This window comes from Schistocerca cancellata, chromosome 2 (genome assembly GCF_023864275.1).
Source record: "Schistocerca cancellata isolate TAMUIC-IGC-003103 chromosome 2, iqSchCanc2.1, whole genome shotgun sequence".
Taxonomy (NCBI): Eukaryota; Metazoa; Arthropoda; class Insecta; order Orthoptera; family Acrididae; genus Schistocerca; species Schistocerca cancellata.
The window spans coordinates 990065176-990083137 of record NC_064627.1 but is presented as its reverse complement, the minus strand read 5'-3'; the positions used below and the strand labels follow the sequence as shown (position 1 = coordinate 990083137).

Below are 17962 nucleotides of genomic sequence, written 5' to 3'. Positions count from 1 at the left end.
TAATTCCTACTCCGAATTTGTCTATTGTTTTCTTTACTGCTTGCTCAGTATACAGATTGAATAACATCGGGGAGAGGCTACAACCCTGTCTCACTTCCTTCCCAACCACTGTTTCCCTTTCATGTCCCCCGACTCTTATGACTGCCATTTGGTTTCTGTACAAATTGTAAAAAGCCTTTCGCTCCCTGTCTTTCACCCCTGCCACCCTCAGAATTTGAGAGTATTCCAGTCAACATTGTCAAAAGCTATCTCTAAGTCTACAAATGCTAGAAACGTTGGTTTACCTTTCCTAAATCTATTTTCTAAGATAAATCGTAGGGCCAGTATTGCCTCACGTGTTCCTACCTTTTCCCGAGGTCGACTTCTACCGGTTTTTCCATTCGTCTGTCAAGAATTCGCGTTAGTATTTTGCAGCCGTGGCTTATTAAACTGATAGTTCGGTAATTTTCACATCTGTCAGCACCTGCTTTCTTTGGGATTAGAATTATTATATTCTTCTTGAATTCTGATAGTATTTCGCCTGTCTCATATATCTTGCTCACCAGATGGTAGAGTTTTGTCAGGACTGGCTCTCCCAAGGCCATCAGTAATTCTAATGGAATGTTGTCTACTCCCAGAGCCTTGTTTGGACTTAGGTCACTCAGTGCTCTTTCAAACTCTTCACGCAGTGTCATATCTCCCATTTCATCTTCATCTACATCCTCTTACATTTCCATAATATTGTTCTCAAGTACCTCGCCCTTGTATGGATCCTCTTTATACTCCTTCCACCTTTCTGCTTTCCCTTTTTTGCTTAGAACTGGGTTTCGATCTGAGCTCTTGATATTCATACAAGTGGTTCTCTTTTCTCCAAAGGTCTCTTTAATTTTCCTGTAGGCAGTATCTATCTTACCCCTTGTGAGATAAGCCTCTACATCCTTACATTTGTCCTATAGCCATCCCTGCTTAGCCATTTTGCACTTCGTGTCGATCTCATGTTTGAGTCGTTTGTATTCCTTTTTGCATGCTTCATTTACTGAATTTTATATTTTCTCCTTTCATAAATTAAATTCAATATTTCTTCTATTACCCAAGGATTTCTACTAGTCCTCGTCTTTTTACCTACTTGATCCTCTGCTGCCTTCACTACTTCATCCGTCAAATATACCCATTATTCTTCTACGGTATTTCTTTCCCCCATTCTTGTCAATTGTTCCCTTATGCTCTCCCTGAAACTCTGTACAACCTCTGGTTTAGTCGGTTTATCCAGGTCACATCTCCTTAAATTCCTACCTTTTTGCAGTTTCTTCAGTTTTAATCTACAGTTGTGGTCAGAGTCCACATCTGCCCCTGGAAATGTCCTACAATTTAAAACCTGGTTCCTAAATGTCTGTCTTATCATTATATAATCTATCTGATTCCTTCTAGTGTTAATTTTGACCCAATTTACGACGGAAAAAGTTAGTTCCAATTTCGGCCACCAGGTGCAAATCTGGCACTATGAATGCAAGAAAGAGGTGTAGAAATGTTTCCATACGTAATGGATTAGGGACAAGACTTGGGCACAGAGGCATAATGTTGATTTAATTATTCACCGCCACTTACATAATTTATTCAATATGAGCACCGGAGACGTCAACGAGCTGCTGCATCCGTTAAACGACGTGAATAACAGAGCCAAAAGTCACAAGGATTCAGATTAGGTGATCATGCAGGCCATGTATTTTGAAAACCTCTGGAGATAAAACGTTCGTGGAAGGTTGCAGATCTTTCACTGAGAGAGCGACGTGAGGTGTTGTTTCGCATGGAAACCGTGGTTTCCACATAGTTTCCCTCTTCCACAGCAGTAATAAAATGCTGTACAACGAGATCTCGATAACGTGGATACGTCACGGCACACCTGACAGGACCTCTGGTTGTATTCTCTTCAAAGAAGAACAGACCGAGAATGAATGTTTTGGTGAATCCACATCTCACAATCTCATATGACGGGCACAATGGCTCTTCGTGTACAACACGCGATTTAACAGTACCCCAAATTTGGCGGTTCTCTATATTTGCATCGTGTAGTGTAAAATGTGCCTTGTCGCTTCACAAAATGTTGCCCGGCCACATGTATTAACTTTGATCTGTGCTAGAAACCGAAGAGCGCATTCAGAACGTTGCTGCGGATCATAACATTTTCGTTGCAGCACAGTGTAAAATACAATGGAAAGTTTCCGTACTGTTGACCTTGAGATGGACAATTCTCGTGGCACACCATGAACCCTAGCACTCCCCGGAGTACGTGCTGCATGGTCAGTTACAGCAACAGCAACCTCGTCAATAAATTCCACCGGGATAGGATGCCGTCCTCTTCCAGGTGCTGCGCCAAGGTCACTCGTGTTTTCGAATTTCATTATAATATTCTTTGAACTATTTAATGACATTAGGCCTCTCCTCAAACCTTTCACCTGGCGATACTCTTTCAACGCAGCATTGTAATTGCTGCCGCTCACATAAAACAGTTTCACTAACAACGCACGACATCATTCCTCAATAGCAATACTATTCACTAACGTTATGGCTTGTCAAATGACAAAGTGGATGTCATACAAACAGGGTACAGCATCAATTTGCACTTGGAGGCCACAACCGGAACTAATTTATTTTCCAATGTAAATCGCTATCGCATTAACACATTAGCATTTCTGCCAAGCTTCGCTGCCATACGATAATTACATCCCACACTGGAACTCCGTGAGTACCTGCATTTCAATTATAACCACCGGGAACAATCAGGATTCATGGTATTAAAAAAAAATAATGTAATTAAAACGCAATTTATATTTTTTAAATTTATTTTTATTATGTTGTAAACATGAGTTCTTAAATCACATCGATTAAGAATATCTCTTTCCGTTAAAATTACGATCGTATTTCGATACGTCTTTGAACAATAAACGAAGCAATTTTACTTGTTGTTTACATATTTCACATTAATATAAGAAAGATAATCACTGTAAAGATTTTTCATCCAATCCAAATACAACAAGTTTATTAAACATGTGTAATGGTCGTTTGAGTTACAGCAAAAGATTCCATAAAACAGCAGCGTTAGACGTATTAAATCATTATCAGTTTTGAAATGTGTAAATATTGTATACACGACTATTCAACCTTGACGTATCATTTCTTAGTAAAAAATCTACGATTGCGAAAGAGTGATATGTTTAATTCTCTCACGCTTTTGCCTAGATATTATATGAAAAGGGAGTCTGGAAAACGAAAACTTCTAATTATGCTTTCCATCTCCTCTATAAAGAGGCTCACTGTGTAGGCTACGAAACGTATGAATGAAATGTGGGATTTTCGCTCTACGCGATGTAAGAACTTGGAATTTCCTGTTGCCGTAGATTCAGACTATTTTCCTCAAAACAGTCTGGGTATAAACAAAATCACTTATGCAACAAAATATCAGTATGTACTCACCTTTAAGGAGGAGACTTTTGTTAAAGGTTAAAACCATTTAACAAATTCTGGAATCCAATGAAAAGAACATCATACGTTCTGTTTGTTCGTTTTGAATCTACAGTTTGGTGTCATTATTGTTGACCTGCGACGGTGGAGGACCATAACTTTTGTTATTGACAGCGTAATCCAGACGTCAGGGCTGCACTCTGCCTCAGTTCACCCCGAACATGTAAAGATATGCAGTCCACAGCGGCTATTAGAACAGCACGTTTATTCCGATTCCTCACCAGCTACACCCACCATATATAGTCTAGTGCTCATCATCATATTTCATAATACCACGAATTATTTACATCGTCCCGTTTTCCGTCTGATTACTAACTTACAGTCTCCTTCCTGGATGCCTCCCGCAGCCATTGCTCCATACACACCTTTCTTCCATGTTCCTCTCTTCCTTCTTCCTTGTAGAGTCCATCCCCAAATCTGTTTGAGCCACCGGTCGTCATTCATTCATACTAAATCGCCGAGCCACGTAGTCTTTTCTTTCCCATTGCATCAATCTTCGTCTTGCTGGCTCACACAACCTATCAATTTGAAATATTCTTCACTTGACACATCCTCGAAATACCACTACTTCTTCTCTAAAAGGGTATTTCCAGTGCCAATATTTTCTCTCTCTGTAATTCAGCTCCTATGTCTCTGCGGCATATGTAGTAGTAGTCTCAGCAACGGTATTATAGATGATTTGCTTTCTTCTTGTGGTTAGATTGCTATTTTAGGTAATGGAGTTGATGTGCTTTAACGCTCTTTTCCCTTAGTCTAATATGTTATATGTACCAACTCTGGCTCTGCTGTTGAATGACAGCGATACTCCATAGTATCTGAAAGCGTTATATTGTAACGCCCCAAAATCTGGGTTGCGTTACATCAGCATTGCTAGTGCGTGTCGACACATCTTATTAAAATTTGGTGTTATGAAAAGAAAGGAAGATTTTATTAGTTGTGCATCTTCATGTTTTCGTGGCGTAAAGACGGTTGCATAAAATTTCGGGCGTGCAGCCGCATAAATTCAGTTTCTTCTTGTAATATTTCGGCTGAATACCGTCCAGCCACCTTCAAGGTAAGCCGAGGTGACTAATGCTCCAGCACTTGCTCCGTGCTTTTAAAGCCGTGGACCGAACCACTGCGCTTGCGGCCACAGGTACACAAGGCGCCAGAGACGTTGATAGGTGGCAAAGAGGTGTAACATGGGCATGGAAATTAAATCTATGGCGGCGCAGTCGATCATGGCAGTGATATCCATGTGTCACAGGGAGCTGTACCATCGCGTCGTGTTTCTGATGTAATTACAGAAATTGACGGATTCCATGATTTGTCCAAGCTGAAGCCACTATCTCTATTAATTAAATTGGTCGCCAACTGAATTTCAATTGCTTCTTTCACTACTGAGTCGCAGAAAGATGAAATCAAGGATAAAATTACGACATTATCATACACCATAGAGTGCCCAGTGTCAATACAGTGCTCTGCCACCGCAGATTTATTGGGTTGTAAGAGACGGGTATACCTGCGGTGCTTTGAAGACAAATGACAGAAATAAAACCACTACGATAAAAATAAACAGTGCAACCATAATTCATGTACACAAAAGAAAATATTGCTTGAACGGCTCCACTTACGAATGAAATGTGATTCCTTTAAACTTCAGACTACGTTCGGATTGATTAGTACATCCATAAACAAAGCAAGCTGACATTTTTTATGCAACAACTACCTCTCCTCTCAGTCAAAAACCCAACCCGGTCGAAATTGGGCATGGACAAGTCAGAGTGACGTCACGGAGAAGTGTCAACGTTGTGAACCATGGAGGTATGAATGCGGTGAGCCCAATGTTTTGGGATATTTAAGATGACGAACGTCAGCTTCAAGTTTGTGAAGCAATGACGACTCCCTTTTTTTTTACCTCCATGGGTTGCTAGGCACAGAAGTTATCTCTGATTAATAATAGCAATGAAACAAGAAAGTAAATTACATCTCTGAAAGAGCAACGTAAAATAAATATTATTTAAAAGTGCAGACAAGCACACTGCTGTTAGCTGGTTCTGCGTAATATGGTTGTGGTTTTGAATTGAAAAGATATTTACACGGCATTGCCAAGTGCTACAGCTCGTTTTTTTTATTTTATTTTTTTATGGAAGAGGGGAATACTGAAGAATGGGACACAACCCGTCTCGGCTTTGACCAATGACGTCACCAGTAACCACAGATGATGCATCGCAAAGATTTAAAAGCATAGACGAATGCTGAGAAACAAACGATTGTAGTACAGAGAAAACAGATTGTGGACTTGTATCACGTACATCCATATTTCTGTCCGCCCCAGTAGCTGAGTGGTCAGCGTGACGGATTGCCGTCCTCCGGGCCCGGGTTCGATTCCCGGCTGGGTCGGAGATTTTCTCCGCTCAGGGACTGGGTGTTGTGCTGTGTTCATCATCATTTCATCCCCATCCGGCGTGCAGGTCGCCCGATGTGGCGCCGAATGTAATAAGACCTGCGCCAAGGCGGCCGGACCTGCCCCGCGAGGGGCCTCCCGGCCAGTGACGCGAAACGCTCATTTCCATTTCATTTCCATCCATATTTCTAACGCATTGTTACGTACATCACTTCTTTCACAGTAGAAAAGCCTAGTATCCTATCCTTCAGTTGCCCTACATAGGTCCGTTGAAGGATAGGGTACTAATGCTAGCGAAAGAAAAAATAGCGACATACGACACTTTGGCATGGAGTACCTCAATTGACATATATACAAATTTCAAGTATGTCTTTTTTCCGCCTTTTCTAGTACTAGTATCAACTGAAGAATAAGATACTAGTACTAGCGAAGGTGGAAAAAGCGACAAACGTAAAATTTGTATCCTATACTTCAGCTGACCTATATAGGTCAACTGAAGAATAGGACACGACGTTCGCAGTTCATCTGAGGGTCAGGAAGCCAGTGTTATGTACGTCGCTTTTTTGCTTTCTCTAGTACTGGTGTCCTATTCTACAGTTGGCCTACATAGTACAAGATACGAATCAGTTGTAGAGGAAACAGCAAGTGGAATAACCCACTAACAGCCATAGGTATTGTTCAAAATATGTGCACAAGTGATTTAAAATTACCATAAGCGACAAAAGATGTACACAATATCTGTCTCTTAATAACGCATTCATTTATTTCTATTTGCGATAATGACGCTTCGCTAAAGAACATAACCGATTTATTATCTGTGGCTCGAAAACAAACAAATTAATATCCGTAACTAAAATCTGAAGCCATTGGTCAAAGCCGACGACTTGTATCTCACCTTCAGTTGACCCAATTGGTTGTTTCTATCACGCCATTGCTTAGCGAGGTGCGTTGTCGTGTAGTAGAGTTACACACTGGAAGACCTAATTTTGTTGATGTGATTGGTATGGTCCTGTATCTGATTCCCTATCAAACGTTTGTTATAGTGCATAGCATTTTCCATTGAAACTGAGATCGTCTTTGGTGGCAGTTATTCATACTAACATTGAAGATCTTTTGGTAGTCGGTTGAATTATGAATATCATTATTGTCATATTCCGGTAGCTACCACTAGCCCGTCAAAAAACAAGTATCAGTGGCAACTCTATAGTGCACAACATCTTCGTAGTGGTACATAGTGTGGGCCGTATCGAGAGAATTTCAACATCCAAGTGAGAGTGTCTATGTAGTAGTCTGGACAGAGAATATTCCAAATACAGAAATTTATTTTCGCTGGTTACCTTAGGCGTACTATTAACTGTGAAGTAGATTAACGTACTTCCACAACAGCGCCAACATAGCAGATTCTTGTGTTGTGCTTTTTGAGTATAACTGAGCGAAACTAAGGTGTTGACGTCCCCTTACATGTTACTGTGTCTGTGTAGTGTCTATTCGCTTTGTTAATTCTGAGAGAGTGGTCATGTCTGTATGGTGGCGCAGCACGATATTCTTTGATTTTTGTCTTTAGCAACCATGTCCTGTACATTTCTTTCTGCTAAAGCTAAACATTAAATTTCTGCATGTTACTTGTCACTACGCATTCTTTGTATCCATCCTTCAGCTTTCGCTGCACGTAGCTTGTGTCGCCCTTGCCTTCTGATTTAATAACATGATCTTCTTCGAAGAGAATAATGTAAAAAGCTTTATGTTCTACGCGTATTCCCATTCCGCAGCACTTTCTCTCCGTCCCGTGAAGGCTCACTCAAGGTAGATTCTGCTACGTAATTCCCATATCGTTTTCTGGACACTGAAACTGGTTGGGAAGTGTTTCCTACTGCAAGTCTACTAATATAACCTGTGTAAAATTACCGTATAGCTTTAACAAATTTGTGTGCGATGCTCCGAAACTTATCACGCTGGTCCACATTTTGTGAAATAGTGACATAGTTCTTTTTATTTGCAAATCCCACAAAGATTAAAAGAGTCAAAGTACCCTCAGATATATGTTTCTCCATAAGATTGAGTAAAGTAAATATCTCACATAATGTGGACACCCCGCCTTCTATGATTACGAGGGCATGCTGGAAAGTAATGGCTCCGAATGTTTTATGTCAAAACTGTTAAATCTTTTTAAATAAAACAAACGTTACTAACATTCTACATCTTTATTCTTCAATTCTACATATTTGCAGCTCCGAATTGCAGCTTGTAACATGGCGGTGTGTAACCTAACTATGTCCAGTTGAGGAACAGCATGCTGCAATCGAGTTTCCAATACGAAGAGTTCGTCCACAGAAGTAGCAGCCTCTGCTTCAGCATGACAATGTCAGAACACACACAGCAACGTCTGCAACAATCCGACAACCAGGGTCACTCCCGCCCATCATCCTCCATACACTCCCAAGTTGACCCTATCCGACTTTCATCTGTTGCCAGAACTTAAAAAACACCTTCGTGGATTTCACTTTGATAGAGACGAAGCGGTGCAAGCGAAGGTGAGGTTGTGGCTCCGTCAACAAAGCCAAACCTTCCACAGTGACTGTGTCAACAACCTGGTCTCTCGTCGGGAGAAATGTGTTCGTCGGCAGATTGATCAAAATGGTTCAAATGGCCCTGAGCAATATAGGACTTAACATCTGAGGTCGTCAGTCCCCTAGAACTTAGAACTACTTAAACCTAACTAACCTAAGGACATCACACACATCCATGCCCCAGGCAGGATTCGAACCTGCGACCGTAGCAGTCGCGCGGTTCCAGACTGAAGCGCCTACAACCGCTCGGCCTCACCGGCCGGCAGCAGATTGACTATGTTGTGAAATAAATATATCGAAACTTCTTTATTTAATAATTTTTTTACTTAAATTGCAATAATTGAGAAGGTGAAACTTCTTTATTATTTAATTCTGAAACTGCTGAGTAAAAATGAGCGTACTGTCTCTTTTCGTGTCTTTTATCATTTCATCTCTGACCTACAGAATTATTCCTGACAAATACAACTCAAACGCAATCTGAGAGCTCAATTAACACAAAAGAATGGCCCTGAATTAGAAGAAATCCCAACAATAACCTATACATTTCATAAGACACTTACCTCACAGAAAATATTCATTACACGAACTACAGCGATACAGCAAGCACCAATACAGCCAGCTAAATAAAATATTCTAAGTACTGTAGGCTCTAACTACTAATAGACATGTGGTTAGCAAATGAAAAATTTTGTTGCAGAGCAAACAATGTATTTAGCAAATTTTACCTTAATAATGTGACATCCAGTCTCAAAAATTATATAATCGTCCGTGACATCCAGTTCAAAAAATTATATAATCATCAACAATATTATATTTCCATGAGGGACACATGACCAGAACGTCCGCTTGCGCTAACACTTCAGAACACTTACCTCCAACACTGCCAACAATTAACTTCCAACATTCATCACTGCTGGCTATTCACAGCCAACTGCCATCACTGCTGGCTATTTACTTCCAACTGTGAGTCCAACCAGCCACAGCACTTAAGAGGGCGCACAGTGCTGTCAGAGTTATTAATGCAGTCTATCGCGCTGCCAACACACACATATATAAACAGGCTACTTACAATATAGATATGAAGAATAAATATGTAGAATGTCATTAACGTTTGTTTCATTTAAAAATCTTTAAGGGTTTTCACATAAAAAATGCGGAGACATTACTTTTCAGCGCTCCTTCGTGTGTTATAACATCAAAAAATGTTTTGCATCACCTTGGATCCTAGAGTTCCCGAATCTGTACAGAAAATTGAAATAGAAATTAACATAAACATCATTTCCGCCCTTTTTATTGCTCGTGAAAACCACACATTGCTTGTTGTACCACCATACAGCGAGACCTTCAGAGGTAGTGGTGCAGATTGCTGTACACACCGGTACCTCTAATACAATGTAACACGTCCTCTTGCACTGATGCCTGTATTCGTCGTGGCATACTATCCACAAGTTCATCATGGCACTGTTGGTCCAGATTGTCCCATTTCTCAACGGCAATTCGGCGGAGATCCCTCACAGTGGTTGGTGGGCCCTGAAGGAAGTCATTCACAAGATGTGCACGATGAGGGAGCGAATTGTCGCCCATGGAGACGAATACCTTGTCAATATGCTGCCGATATGGTTGCACTATCGGTCGGAGGATGGCATTCACGTACAGCCGTTACGGCGCCTTCCATGACGACCAGCATCATACGTCGGCCCCACATAATGCCACCCCAAAACAACAGGGAACCTCCACCTTGCTGCACTCCCTGGACAGTGTGTCTAAGGCGTTCAGCCTGACTGGGTTGCCTCCAAACACGTCTCCGATGATTATCTGGTTGAAGGCATATGCTACACTCATCGGTGAAGAGAACGTGATGCCAATACTGAGCGGTCCATTCGGCTTGTTGTTGGGCCCATCCGTACCGCGCTGCATGGTGTCGTGGTTGCGAAGATGAACCTCGCCATGGACAACGGAAGTGAAGTTGCGCATCATGCAGCCTATCGCGCACAGTTTGAGTCGTAACGCGACGTCCTGTGGTTGTACGAAAAACATTATTCAACATGGTAGCGTTACTGCCAGGGTTCTTCCGAGCCATAATCCGTAGGTAGCGGTCATCCACTGTAGTAGCCCTTGGGCGGCCTGAGCGAGGCATGTCATCAACAGCTCCTGTTTCTGTGTATCTCCTCCATGTCCGAACGACATTGCTTTGGTTCACTCCGAGACGCCTAGGCACTTCCCTTGTTGAGAGCCCTTTCTGGTACAAAATAACAATGCGGACGCAATCGAACCCCGGTATTGACCGTCTAGGCTTGGATGAACAACACGAGCCGCTTGCCTCCTTCCTGGTAGAATGACTGAAAGTAATCGGGTGTCGGACCCCCTCCGTCTAATAGGCGCTGCTCATGCATGGTTGTTTGCATCTTTGGGCGAGTTTAGTAACATCTCTGAACAGTCAAAGGGACTGTGTCTGTGAAACAATATCCACAGTAAACGTCTGTCTTCAGGAGTTCTGGGAACTGGGGTGATTCAAAACTTTTTTTGATGTGTGTATATGTGTTTAAGACTTTACCACTTCCTTTCAGCTACTTTTGGCATCCTGCTCTCCTGCTGAAGTTAACAGGTGGCCTGCTTTTCTTCCAGGCTATAAAAATGTTCAGCTATCAGTCAGATTCCACTGAAATATCTGATGCTTTTCTTTCGTGCTGAACACTGAGTTTCATTTGACATTCAACAGCTTTCGTTTCGTTCTAAATGGTATCTATACTTGCATCTAAACTCAGCAAACTAACGTATAGTACGTGGCGAAGGGTACTTTTTATTATGTCTTACGACACGTTTCCTCGTTTCCTTAGCGATGTGCAACGTAAGATATAGGAATGCCTCGTACTTCCTTCGTCGACACAAGAGTATAAGGTGGAGCAAAGAATAAAATATTCGTAGTTTCCTGCATGGAAAAGGATTCTTGGTGTTTTAAGTTCCTTTCAGCAAGATATTTGTGGTGTCCTGCGATTGAGAGGAAAGAACTAATGATCAAGTTTGAACGCACTTCATTTAACTAAAACGCCTCCTTCACATGCACTAATTTCCAAACTCAAGAACAACAAGATACACATCCTGGCGGATTAAAACTATGTGCCGGACCGAGACTCGAACTCGGGACCTTTGCCTTTCACGGGCAAGTGCTCTACCAACTGAGCTACCCAAGCACGACCCACGCCCCGTCCTCATAGCTTTAATTCCGCCAGCACCTCGTCTCCTACATTCCCAACTTCGCAGAAGCTCTCCTTTCTTCCAGGAGTGCTAGTTCTGCTAGGTTCGCAGGAGAGCTTCTGCGAAGTTAGGAAGGTAGGAGATGAGGTACTGGCGGAATTAAAGCTGTAAGGACGGGGCGTAAGTCGTGCTTGGATATCTCAGTTGGTAGAGCACTTGCCCGCGGAAGGCAAAGGTCCCGAGTTCGAGTCTTGGTCCGGCACACAGTTTTAATCTGCCAGGAAGTTTCATATCAGCGCACACTCCGCTGCAAAGTGAAAATTTCATTCTTGAAGGTACACAATAATTCTTGAGGCAAAAGCCAGATAAATGTTACAAGACAATGAAAAGAAATAATATCAACCAAAATACTACGCTATTCAATTCCCAAGTGGAGTTACGCCCAACAAGATCAAATTCCTGCAGAAGACTTCGGTGGGTGTCTACTGGGGTAGAGCTGGCGTAGGTATCGGCTGGAGCTGTCCTAGCTGTAGGTACACAGTGGCGGTCTGACTCTGCTGGCGTGCTTATAGCACCGATTCTGCGGAGTGCTACAATTAGTCACTTTAGTTCTAATTGCTGAATCTCTGTCACATGGTTTTTCACGAAATAGGGCCATGTTAATGCGGAAAGTCTGTTGATGTTTACATTCACTGGCGATGTTTTGATATGAGCTCTTGAAGGGAGGTCGGCAGCCCACCTTGCTTACCTGTTGTGCAGGCCCTCTAACTGATAAGGGGCCGCTACGACAATATTGACAGTTTATCAAATGTCTGCCATTGCAGTATCACACGAATATTACATTTTCGATTGGTTATTTATTTAGCGTATGGCATTTAGACACAATTGTTATTACAATCAATATGCAAAATTGTAATGATTTAGCATTAGATATTCTTACGGTTATTACAATAGTTATACAGAATTATACAAAATTATACAAAATTACACATAATACACATGTTACAGTAGTTATACAAAGTTATAGTAGTTTGGAAGTAATTACAAACAAACATCTAATGAGTTAATATATGCAATTGATTCTGGAGTCGCCATCAGGAAATCTTCTGGAGTCCCATCATAGGCTGTCCTGGGGCAGTCTTCTATTATGTGCTGGATAGTTTGATTTTCTCCACATTGACATAGCGGCGATTCTGTCATGCCCCACTGGTAGAGGGAATAGGCGCATCTGCCATGTTTAGTTCTAATTCTGTTTAAAGTTGCCCAGGTTTTGCGTGATAAGTCAAAACCTGGAGGCTTCTGGGAGATACATGGAAGTTTGCTGATGTTCTTTAAGGACCATTCTTGGTGCCAGGCGCTGGTTATGTTGAATTCTTCCTCTGTTGCAGATGTGGCTATTGCGGTTCTGATGGGTGACCTTCTGGAGCGGAGGCGGCTTTGGGTGGCATCTTCAAAATTCTCATGGATGGGTAGATTCCGATTGCTCATTATCTTTTTGTACTCTCTTATAAGAGCGTTTGTGCGGCGTAGGTTAGGGGGTGGTATGTGGCTTAGTACTGGGAGCCATTCCACGGGTGTAGTCTTTATTACACCAGCGATCATTCTCATTGTGTTATTGAGCTGTGCATCGATTCTATGGGTGTGGGGGCTGTTTAGCCATACCGGCGCACAATATTCGGCAGCTGAGAAGACGAGACTTAAGGCTGATGTCCGTAACGTAGTAGCTGCCGCTCCCCATGTCGTTCCACAGAGCTTCTGTATAATGTTATTCCTTGTTTTTAGTTTCTCTGCTGTTTTCATTAGGTGACCTTTGAAAGAGAGTGTTCTATCGAGGGTCACACCTAGGTACTTTGGGGTTTTATTGTGGGTAAGCCATGTGGTCTCGAATTTTATTCTGAGCTCCCTCTTAGCCGCTTTATTGTTTAGGTGAAAACATGATACTTCTGTTTTGTTGGCATTAGGTTGCAGGTGCCATTTTTCGGAAATATTCTCCCATCTTCTCCAAGTCAGCTGTTAGGGTCTCCTCTGCCCCTTCAAATGACTGACTTCTCGTTGCAAGGACCCAGTCATCGGCGTAGCCAAACTTCTTTGATCTTGTTTCCGGTATGTCTGCAATGTAGAGATTGAAGAGGAGTGGTGCAAGCACCGATCCTTGAGGTAGGCCATTTTTTAATTTCCTCGGTGAACTAATATCTGAACCCATGGTGACTTGGATCGTTCTGTCATTCAGCATGTTGTTTAGTAGGCGAGCTGTTAGTTTACATGGGATTATGCGGAGGAACTTATAAATCATGCCTTCTCTCCAGACTGTGTCGTAGGCAGCTGACAGGTCTATGAATGCTGCAGTGGTTTTAAGCTTTCTTTGGAACCCAGCTTCAATGTACGTCGTGAGTGAGAGAACTTGATCGACACAGCTGCGGTTTGGTCTGAAACCTGCTTGTTCGATTGGTATAGCATTGAGTATTTTCTGGCAGATTCTATTGTATATGAGCCTTTCTAACAATTTATATATTACTGACAGTAGTGCTATGGGCCTGTAGCTCTTCGGTGAGTTTGTTGGTTTCCCTGGTTTTAAGATGGCTATTATTTTCGATCTTTTGAGGTCACTAGGCACATTACCGGTTTGGATGATGTCGGTGAAGAATCTCGCCAGCCAGAGTTTTGTGTATTTACCGCAGTGTATCAGGAGTTCTGGGTTAATGCTGTCGAGTCCTGGTGCTTTCCCTGGCTTGACCTCTTTGAGTGCTGTTTCTATTTCTTTGAGTGAGAAAGGGAGAGCGTATTCAGTTTCTGTCGCCTTATTCCTCAGATTCCTGAGTTCTCGTTTTATCTTGATCGTGTGTGCTCTGTCACTAGGGGCTCTGGACGTGGCCACTATATGAGATGCCATGGTGTTTGGGGAGACGTTTGCTGTCTGTCTTTGAATAGGTGCTCCACTTCCTAATTTCCTTAGCAGGGTCCATGCTTGTCGGCTTGAAGTCTGGAAATTCAGGCTCTCCATTGCTTCTGTCCATTTACGTTGTCTTGCAGTATCAAGACTGTGGAGAAGGTCATCGGCCAGTTCTTTGTCGCCCGTCTTGAGGAAGCGCTGGTAGAGCTCGTCACTGTTTTTGGACCACCCTGGGACATACTCTCGTCCGTATCCCCTAGGGATGTGCTTCTTGGCAGTGCTTATTACTGCTCCGATGAATCTTCTATAGTTTTTATGGGTAGGTGGAATCCATCCTAGACATTTATCAAGGTCTCGAGAGTACTTTTCCCAATTTGCTTTCTTGAAATTCCATCTGGGGCAAGGCATGGAAGTCACCAGTGGGATTTGGCTGCCAATTTCAATAATGACTGGTCGGTGCTGGCTATGAGGAAAGTCGCACAGGACTTTACGGGTAGCTGGTAGTGGTTGGTTATTTCCGTCAGTTGAGGTGAAGCATAGATCCGGGTTGTATTCCTGCTCCCAGGCAGCTGATCTGAATGTGTAACGGTCTTTCGCATCAAAGATAAGGTTAAGATTTTCATTTTCAGCCCATTTCACCAAGGTTTCACCATTAGCATCACACTCCTTATATTTCCACTGTTCGTGGTGGCTATTGAAGTCTCCCAGATAGATTGCTGGGTGAGGTTGAGCCTGAATTACTGATCTTGGCCATGGGGTGGTTGGAGGTTTATAAATATTTGTAACGGTTACGCTCCCAATTTTTACTGTGACATTATGGATTCCATCACCTGACGACGTGGAGATAAGGGAGGCATTTTCTATATCATGTCTGATGTAGGTTGCAACACCATGGGTATGGTGGTAAGTGGCACCAAGTAATTCAAATCCGGGTATTTTGCCCCTTTTCCGCAGTTGTACTTCAGTACTACAATGTGTTTCCTGAATGGCGATCAGATCAATGTTGTCTTTCTTCAGTAGTTTTGATAAGTATTGGCACTTAGAATAGCTTATGCTCTCTATGTTGAGATGGCAGATTCGGACCGTAGGTCCAAGTTTCCTTGTTGGCATATCCTTAGGAGGACGTTTTTTGTGTCTACTTGCATAGTCAGGAGAACCTTTCACGGTTTGTCTGACTGCCATTATGTGCTAGCTCATTTAGCGTTACCCGGGGTGCACCACGTGGAGGCGAGCTAGCTTTACACCCCTTTCGATTGGTTAAGAAAATGAATGACGATTAGTGTAGCTCCTATTTCTGTGTACATTTGATGACTATGTTTAAACTAATCTAATGTCCAACCCCCACACTTGAGCAATATTTCAATACAGGCAGTAAAATGTTTTGAGTTATCTCTTTTTTTATATAAACTATAGTTTCCCCAACTTTTCTTGAGATCAACTGTTTATTTTAGCTGCAACTTAGTATATGTGATAGTTTCACCTTATATCGTCATATATTGTTATTTCCATGTGTATGACATGATTATCTTCTGCTGTTTTGAAATTGTACTACATTTTTCATCTACATTTCAAGCTAACTTGCAGTATTTGCGCCAGGTTGGTAGTCTGTCGAGATACGATTGGAAACTGCTGGAGTTTCTATCGGTCAGTAGTTTGTTGGCAGAGACGGAGCTCCTGAAAAGTGTTAAGAGAGGAAGAAACACTACTTACTGCCATTTATGTACAGCAAAGATGACACTAACAATAGCGAGCTGCATTCGTTGTTTTAGTAACAATAGTGTCTCTTCATGGGTAAGCAGAAGCGACTTTAGCCTCCCTCATATCGTTTACAATAATATCTTATGCAACCGAAATTATTCTTACAGTGATACTGAAAATGAACTGCAGGGTACATCTTACTCGGTAACATGCGTTTTATGAAAAACTGCAAAGAATAAACGAGTCAAAATACCCTTAGCTATTTTTTCTCCAAGAGATTTAGAAAGTAAATATCCCACACAAACGTAGACGTTCCTGTCTTCCGCGCTTGGTGCGGTATATGTAATGCAAGGAAAAAAAAGTTATATGTTATCATGCTGCTTTTCTCATCGAGTTCTCATTCGTGGCGTTTTTTGGAGAGCTTTATATGAATATGTTCTTCAGTTACCCTGGAAGAAGAAGTGATGAGTAAAGAAGCGCAATGAATAAAACGGGCAAAAGATCAGTGGCTTGTCTCGACGTTTCTTGAAAGGGGTAATATCTTACGCAGAATTTTCTATATTTTGCTCGTACAGTGAAAGTGAAGTCATATGAGATTTTGTTTAAAGAAAAGGCCGTCTGCAATATTAAGTTTGGGCTGCGGTATCTAGAGAGAGCGGAGACAGGCGCCCCCAGCATAGATATTTAATATACTTGTACTACAGGAAAGGAAATTCCGAAGCTAGATCGGTCTGACTTTTGGAGACAATGTATCAGTCTTATTTCCTTTAAAACGTTGTTGGCAAATAATGAATACTCGTTATAAGAAAATCTGCTTCAGAGAAAAATGGTGTTTAAAGTCTGAAGTATGTGCTACTAAATTTGTTCGGGAAGGGGGAGGACCATATTTAGGACGCAATTACACTTATTCTAGAAAAGTAAGGAGACAATGATCATCGGAGAACTACACAGCTGACAACAGAATATGCTCTATAGTAAGTCGCATCTCCGATAACTAGTCTTGAAATAGTGTTTCTAAAAGCAGAGGAAACAATATTTAGAATAAATTTTACAATAGAGCCACTTACCGTAGCAGATCGCACTTAGTACTTACACTACTGGCCATTGAAATTGCTACGCCAAGAAGAAATGCAGATGATAAACGGGTATTCATTGGACAAATATATTATTCTAGAACTGACATGTGATTACATTTTCACGCAATTTGGGTGCCTAGATCCTGAGAAATGAGAACCCAGAACAACCACCTTTGTCCGAAATAACGGCCTTGATACGTCTAGGCATTGAGCCAAACAGAGCTTGGATGGCGTGTACAGGTACAGCTGCCAATGAAGCTTCAACACGATACCACAGTTCATCAAGAGTAGTGACTAGCGTATTGTGACGGGCCAGTTCCTCGGCCACCGTTGACCAGACGTTTTCAAATGGTGAGAGATCTGGAGAATGTGCTGGCCAGGGCAGCAGTCGAACATTTTCTGTATCCAGAAAAGCCGGTACAGGACCTGCAACATGCGGTCGTGGATTATCCTGCTGAAATGTAGGGTTTCGCAGGGATCGAATGAAGGGTAGAGCCACGGGCCGTAATACATCTGAAATGTAACGTCCACTGTTCAAAGTGCCGTCAATGCGAACAAGAGGTAACCGTGACGTGTAACCAATGGCACCCCATACCATCACGCCGTGTGATATGCCAGTATGTCTATGACGAATACACGCTTCCAATGTGCG

The 17962-nt window shown here is 42.1% G+C and overlaps 1 non-coding gene across 1 annotated transcript; it reads right to left on the bottom strand.

Moving 5' to 3' along the window:
* Window positions 1–11568: 11568 nt before the first annotated feature.
* Trnas-uga (transfer RNA serine (anticodon UGA)) lies at window positions 11569–11643 on the bottom strand. The gene has a single exon. It is a non-coding gene; the product is annotated as a tRNA-Ser (tRNA).
* Window positions 11644–17962: the final 6319 nt, after the last annotated feature.